We start from the raw sequence: 7,877 nt of genomic DNA, 5'->3' as shown, positions 1-7,877 counted from the left end.
TTCAAAGATTGCTTTAAGAAAACTTGAATAACTGGGCCAAAACTATGCCGTTTTACAATAGTGAGGTAGCAGTGGAAGTTTTTCACGTCCTAAATTTTTTCTCAAGTACCAACACATCGCACGTTTAATAATATAGAGATGTAACTCAAAATTTATGATTTTGGACATGTCATTACGCAACCAATAAGTTTGATAAGTAGAAAATGTTCAGTTTTACAGATAACCAAGCTTCCTAAATATGGCGAAGATTTTCTGGTTTACAGCAAAAATGTTCAATGGATGCCACTATCCAATTTCAATATAGAATTGCTCGCTGATTCCAAAAATCTAGTTAATTTTTTATTCTATGGATAAGTTTTCGAGATATTTTCAATTTACCGTTATTCAACTTAAAAAAAACATGGTTCCACTTAATCACGTATATTTTGCGAACCAATTTAACAATCTTAATATGAATACGGGAAATGAAAGCCAATAAAATTCCCCATAAACCATCATCACTTTCCGATAGGACTTATAGTTTATGACAAATTAATTAATCATTCCAGTTTTTTTATTTTTTAATGAAAAAATTAAAAAAATCAAACTTTAGCAGAAGAAATATTTTAACAATAACAGGTCTGTGCACAATTTTTGCATCTGTGCTATAGCCTGTTTTGCTACAAAAAAAGTCAAGTTACTACTGAAGAAAATCAATGGATAAATAAATAAGTAATAATGGTGCAATGAAAATACGCCAAAATTTTTTGTATGAAAAATTAGCAGGAAAGAAAGTTACTCATACGCCACGTCCACCTGAGTTACACGCTTTTCTTCTCATATATGTATGTAATAAATGATGAAGAAAATATAAAGCGAAACTTCGGTAAGCTTAAAGAAATACAACGGCATTTGAAAATTAGTATGCGCCTTATATATACGGAGAACATTTGTTTGTAGGCTACAAAGAAAGATTCCCTCTAGATAGGTTCACTTGGCCATAAAAATGTACTCTACGAAAAATTTTCAAAATCGAGGAGCCTTAAATTTACATACGCTAATTCATTACAGTTTACATCAAATAACACGACATCCATGGGGGAAACAAAAACGACTTTTCTTCAATTAGGACGTATGACCAAAAACTAAGCAATTGTATTTTCTTAAAATTTAATGATTGTAGTGCGTAATAACAGAAAAATGTTAAAAGAAAAATTGCGCCTAGATGAAAAATTTAACAACGAAATTGATTTTTGCAGTCGATTTCTTACATGCTAGAGCCACCTACTAAAAAACTACTTGTATACCTTTTTTTGTATTAGCTCCGCTGAACCTGTACGATCTAAAAGCAGTTATATTTCCCGATCTGATTTTTGAGTTAGCTCCCTTTAAATCTAGATGTGCGATATGTGCATTAGACTGTAAATATGTATATCCAAAATTTAAATTTCTTCCAAATGAAACACGGACTAAATATGTATTTGTTGATATTGGTATTAGAAGTGCTTGTCACTCATACGCCCTGGCATGTGAAGAGACTTGTGAATGCGTCAAAATGAAAGACGTCAAACTAGAATTCAATGATTACAAAATTTATTTATTCAATAAAAAATACAAAATGCCGTTGTATGTTGTTAAATGAATATGCCTCAGTGGCGTTATTGCGTTATTGTTAACTACTGGTATACCGCTTGCAATTCCAATGAACTCACTTTGATTTACGAGTGTTGGCAGCGGCACGCAGATTAATAAAAAGATTAAATAAATAATTATGTACAATGAAAACAAGTTTAGTGTTTTAAATTCTATGAGCTTGGTGTTCATGTTCTCAACTCTTTTAGTTTCTCGAAAGTTAATGAGGCAATACTGGAAAGCTCTCATATGCGCCGTTAGACGTTGTTTCGAGCATTGGTCGTCTTCGGCTATAGGCGGCGGAAGCATAATGGCGACGGCACTTAAGCGGCAGAAGCATAATGGCGACGGCACTCGGGCGGCAATCATCTGATCAGCGGCAGCTGTCTGATAACTTGTGGGACTTTTCCTAGAACTTAAGCGGTAGCGGTGAATTCTTTCGGATTCATATTGTACATCGGGTATCATAGCCTTGAAGGCGTGCCAGAACGGCAGGGAGTGAAAACAACAGCATAGTCGTCGACGTTGATTTAGCTCCATCCTTAATCTGCGGAATAAAAAGGTCGAAAAATCAATTAGTTGTTTGCAATTCTTTTTCTATTGGATGTGTGAGTGTGTGTGTTTGTGATTTGTATAGTGTTAATTATGTGGCTTCTAAAAACTACCGAGAGTTTAGATATTACATACACTGAGGATAACAATCACAGTATTTTGCAATGTTGCGGGTGATGGTTCCCGCTTTAGTACGCCGCACCAAAATTATTTTCCGACATTGGTGGAGGCTGGTCACACACACGAGCCGCTACTAATTTGGCGGCATAAATCAGCATTTTAGCATACTATTTTCCGCTTAGAGCATAAATCTTTATTCAAGGCGTAAAAAAACTAATAAATTTCACTTTTGCAAACGCGTTTTATTATTGAAACAAAAGACGAAAACGAATGTAAAATTAAGTAAATGAAGACAAAAAACTAACTGAAAATAACAAGCAGCTCGCGTTTAGCTGACAATCTGCTAGAGACTCCATTCAGTTCTGTGTGTTCCCAGCGTTGTCCCCTAGTTGCCGGCTCTGATAGGAAGCCAAAAGTATTTCCGGCCTATCAACCGACTAGATACGACTGCTACTTCTAAATTTTCATTATCAACTAATAAATTACAATTTTTGACACATTTACGCCACCACACTCTAATATATACCACGTATACATACATGCATACTTGTAGATATATAACAATTACTTGAACTCTTGGTTACTCCAACTTTTACGCATTTGCTTCATTCATTCAGTTAGTAAGTTTTTGCTACCAAATTTTGGCACGACCGCTTAAAACTTTGTGATCTAACTGATATGTATGAGCGTGCGTATATATGTGCATATGTATTTGTGTAAGTTTGTGATGTAAAACATAAGTATACCGCCTCTTGAAAAGGCTAGTCCCTCTCTATTAAACTTCACGCAAAACCACGGCTAGACAGGATGACTGGCTCTCCCCAAAAATATTAACATTTGTATGTTTGACTGATCTTTTTGCCGGTTCCTTGCTTTTATTTGGTGGCGTCAGTGGTTGCAAGCTATTGTCGGTGACAGCTTGAGAGCATAAACTAGTCCTACAAGTCATAAGTTATTTAAGTTATGCATGTGCTCTGATTTATTGCAATGACCCAATAACTTCCGTACATACATATATACAGCTGTCCGCAAAATAATAGGAGTGTGATAATTTGATAGTTTGAAATCTGAATTTATATGGTGTTTGTTATATAACCAGCTATTGTAAACAAATAATAAACTTCCATACTCATACGTCCTTATGAACTAAAAAATTTAATTTTTTTAATTTTAAAGATTTTTATTTTTTATTTTTTACCCATCTTGTTCCTCCATCCTGTACAAAATTTTTAAATAATTTTTTGACTACATAACCCTATTTTTTAAATTCAAAGTCCTTACAAAAAAAATCTAAACACGCAGTTTTTCTCTATTGTTCCCATAATTTTTTGAAAGAATTTTTACAAACAGAGCTCTCTGTAGGAATGAAAATGAATGACACCTCCAGCATAAATAAAGTATCAAGAATCAACGAGATTTCTTAGCAACATTAAACTTGCACTTCATTGTACTAAAAATTGTTTTGTTTTAAATTCTGATCAAAAAGTTTGAAATATTGATGAAATTTCGCTGAATTTTCATTGTTTTGTTGTGAATTGAGCTACATGTATTTTAATAAAGAATTAACGAAAAAAATTTACGATAAAAAACATGATTTACTTTGTCCTTAACATTCAACTTTGCTAGTGTTTTGTGCCTGTCCGCTTTCCTCCATAGCAAAAAATAAAAAACAAGCATATTAGTGGCCGCTGTCGTGTAGTGGTTAGTGTGCGCTACCCCTCCGCAGGGCCTGGGTTCGAGCCCCGTTCAACCCTACACCCAAAAAATAAAAAGCAAAAAATTTTGTTTCTAATATCGGTCGCCCCTCGGCATGCAATGGCAAACCTCCGAATGTATTTCTGCCATGAAAAACAGCTTCTCACAAAGTCGGCGTAAAACTGTAGGTCCCTCCACTTTGTGTGAGAACATCACGAACATATGTGTAAAGCAGGGATCACACGATTTGTACATTTGTACACAAAATGCCAAATTTAGATTTGTCCACATTTGCGCATTTGGATAGCGATGTACAAATGATTTGTTTTGCGATCAGACGATTTGGCTGCCAACGATCCAAATGATTTGGCACACATTTGCGCACAGCAGTAAAGTGACAAATACTGTCCACATTCATTCACACGATTTAACCATTTGGTCAGAAATACTTAAACAGCTGATCCGGTGTCAACCATACTTTTGCATTTATGATTTCGTGAGATTTGAAGTGATATAAACAAAAATAATATATACTCAGAATTTTGAATACACCCTCAAAATCTGGGCTGAAGGTAAAAAACGCGTTTTTCATAGGTTTAAGCATATACTTGCTCGTAACTCTATTTCTGTTTGCCCGATGAAAAATACTTACATATGCCATTTAAGAGAAAACATTTCGTTGTTTACAACCATTTATAAATGGTTAATTTGTCTTGAGAATGGGCACCCTATGTATGTATACTAGTTAACAATATAGACGGACAAGTCGTAATTTAAAATGAAAAAAAGTTAAAAATTTAAATTTTTCATATCGATGGCTGAGTGGAAGATCGACCTATCTCGGAAGTCAGTTCAAAAACGCCCTGTCTCTGAAAATTTTTCAAGAACGCCCTACTTCAAAGTTTGATTGAAAAACGCCCTATTTCAGAATTTGGTTGAATAACGCCCTATCTCAGAATTCATTTCAAAAACGCCCTATCTCAAACGAAAATACATTGAAAATAAGCTGATATAGGGCGTTTTTGAAACGGCAGCTGAGATAGGGCGTTTTTCAATGAAATTCTGAAGTAGCGCGTTCTTGAAAAGTTTTCTTAGATAGCGCGTTGTTAAAAAATTTTCTGAGATAGGGCGTTTTCGAACTGGTTGCCGAGATAGGTCGATCTTCCACTCAGCCATCGATATACTCTGTAAGATTCCTTTCAGTGATCGGACTTCTACCACATTGTTGTAGATCTGCCACTTTTTTGAACACACCTACCACACAAGGTCTGAAATCTACCACATATTCGCGTTTTTGAGTAGTTTTATTTTTGCTCAACATAATTTTCTTAATTTTAAGAGCAAAAATTGTCCAACACTAAACACTAACAACAGGCAGAATGGGAGGATAAAATAAACTGTAAAATAGTAAATTTTTTCAATATTCAATTTTTCGACATGAATTATTGAAAGAATTAATAGCGAAAATTATAAAAACCGGCGATTTTTGTGAAAGCATTAGCAAATTTCAGTGCATCTCAAATTTCTAAAGCGTTGTTTACTTTTACTTGAGAATTGTCAAAATCGGCAAATCACAAGTAGCTTTTCTGGAGCGAGCGTACANCAAGCAGCATTTTTGGAACGAGCCACATTTGTTCGCTACATCGTGATGTGATAAAAAGAAAAGCTGGCAGCACTCTGCAAGGTTGCAGAAATCTTTCAAAATATGTTCGAAACTGTCAAGGAAAAAAATTGCCAAAACCAACGGAATTTTCATCAACTTAAATCTTGCACTTTATTATACTAAAATTAATTTTGTTTTAGATTCAAATTAAAATGTTTGCGATTTAGGAGAAACCTTGCAGATTTTTTTTAATTTTTGTACAAAGTTTGATCCAAACCCTGAGATCTACCACATTTTTATGAAATCTACTACATTTTTTTTTAGATTCTACCACACAAATTTTTTGTAAGTCCGATCACTGATTCCTTTGCCATTTCTTAAAATAAATTATCAATTTAAACATTGTTGTAAGCAGCGAAATGTCTTATCTTGAATCACATACATATATACGTATTTTTCACCGGGTAAACAGAAATAAAGTTACGAGCAAGTATACCTATGCGTCACCCTTTGAAAACGCGGTTTTTGACCTTAAGCCCAGATTTTGAGGGTGTATTTAAAATTCTGAGTATGCAGATTTTACTGCTTGAATAGACCTACAACAAGTATGAACCTCGAAAAAACTATACATTTTGTTTTTGTCACACAGTGTAATTTAGATCGTCTTTAATAATCCGTATATCGTCGTTTAAAGTACAAAACCGCGTATCAACAAAATGCAACGCCGCCTATGTGAGGTTGCATAAATTATTATCTAGATAGTAAAAACACTCATATTTCAAAATGGTTCTCTTTTTTATAAAGCAATCGCATTTCTGGATAGTATATTTCAGGACGAATGGACAAGGATTGAGCCAACAGCTTCTGGAAGCAAATTCAATGTATGGCAGCAAATGCCAGTTACGCGATTTTGCAGAATAACGATACGCGGTTTTGTACTTTATACGACGATATGCATGGATGTATATGTGTATAACCAGCAAAAACTGCGGAAAGAGATCCGAAAACTGAAAGAAAGGTGAATAGTAAAGTGCCACGAAGGGTTGTGAAACGAATACTTTTCCGGTTGGTTTTCTGAAATTTTTCATTCTTAACTTCAAATATGCTTTTTCATAGTTAATTATACTCAGAAATTAATTATACATTTAATATGTTCGTCTGCCGGCATAAGAACCTGGAACCTCATGAAGGTTACAAATAGTCGCACGCTTCTCTGCACACTCAGCTACTGTCGAATACGTATATGTACATGTTTTCAAATGTTCAGTTTGAGCAAATATTTTAAAATTATTGTTTTCAAATAACGTGATATTTTTCGGTAGTTTTCGGATACGAATATTATATTAAATATTAAAATTTTACCAAAATTGGAAAATACAAAGGTTCACAAGCACGAAATGGCAATACCGCTCAACAATATTTGTATATTTGTCACTGGCATTTGTCATCAAGTGGCAAATCAGATATTTGGTCATTTGCGTAATTTTTATTTGGCTTATGTAGCAGCATTGCGTTCACACGATTTGGCCACCAGGGTTGTTTTTCATTTGCCACAAGAAGGCAAATATTTGGCTTTTCTGATAAATGACAAATGTAATTTAGCGTTCACATGATTTGTCTATGAATTTGACAAATTTTTAGCCAAATGTACAAATCGTGTGATCCCAGCTTAAGCGCCACTCAAGCACTCTAACTAGTAATATACGAGTACAAAAGAAAAAAAATTCCAAGAATTTCTTGCCTTTTTATGTATTTCTTCTTGTTAAATTTTGAATTTTTTTATAAAAATGAAATTATCTTCGGATAATCTGTGCCCCAATATTAAGTTTACGTGTTTTGATTTAACACCCTTTCTATAGCTCGCTGGCAACAAGTAGCTAGATAAACTTAAATTTTCACTTTTTGCAAGTGTTTGACTAGATGCAGTAACACTTTTCGGCAAACACCGTTACAAATTTTAACCTTGAGCTTCACCTGCCAGGCAGACATACAATTTTGTGAGTTGTTATGGGGGCACATTTTTATTTCCCTCATTTACACGCCCAACTTTATGGATATGTATAGGTTTGATTACATTCGCATTTATGGTACTTTGAAATTTTACAATCACATTTTCATTGCAATTTTTATTCTGCAAGACGTAAGTTTTTTGAGCGTCTGAGAAAGTGCTTTTGGCTTTTTGCTTTTCATTTTTAATATTTATTTTGGCAATTTTTTTTTGTAGACTTGCAACAAATAAGTTTAGGTGGATTTTTGTTAGCAGGAATAATGTTTCGACTGGCGCAAAAGTGCACTC

The 7,877-nt window shown here is 34.2% G+C and overlaps 1 long non-coding RNA gene across 1 annotated transcript in view; it reads right to left on the bottom strand.

The window, feature by feature from the left end:
* Nucleotides 1-1,579: 1,579 nt before the first annotated feature.
* The window catches only part of LOC108366694 (uncharacterized), a 48,906-nt gene continuing 42,608 nt past the window's right edge, over nucleotides 1,580-7,877 (bottom strand). Inside the window, exon 4 of the long non-coding RNA XR_001848145.1 lies at nucleotides 1,580-2,158. This is a non-coding gene — a long non-coding RNA (uncharacterized LOC108366694). The remainder of the gene's footprint in view (nucleotides 2,159-7,877) is intronic.

This window comes from Rhagoletis zephyria, unplaced genomic scaffold (genome assembly GCF_001687245.7).
Source record: "Rhagoletis zephyria isolate East Lansing unplaced genomic scaffold, Rhagoletis_zephyria_1.1 Rzeph_scaffold_00040, whole genome shotgun sequence".
In the NCBI taxonomy this organism is placed as follows: Eukaryota; Metazoa; Arthropoda; class Insecta; order Diptera; family Tephritidae; genus Rhagoletis; species Rhagoletis zephyria.
The sequence above is the reverse complement of the archived record's forward strand: the minus strand, read 5'-3'. Positions and strand labels throughout refer to the sequence as shown.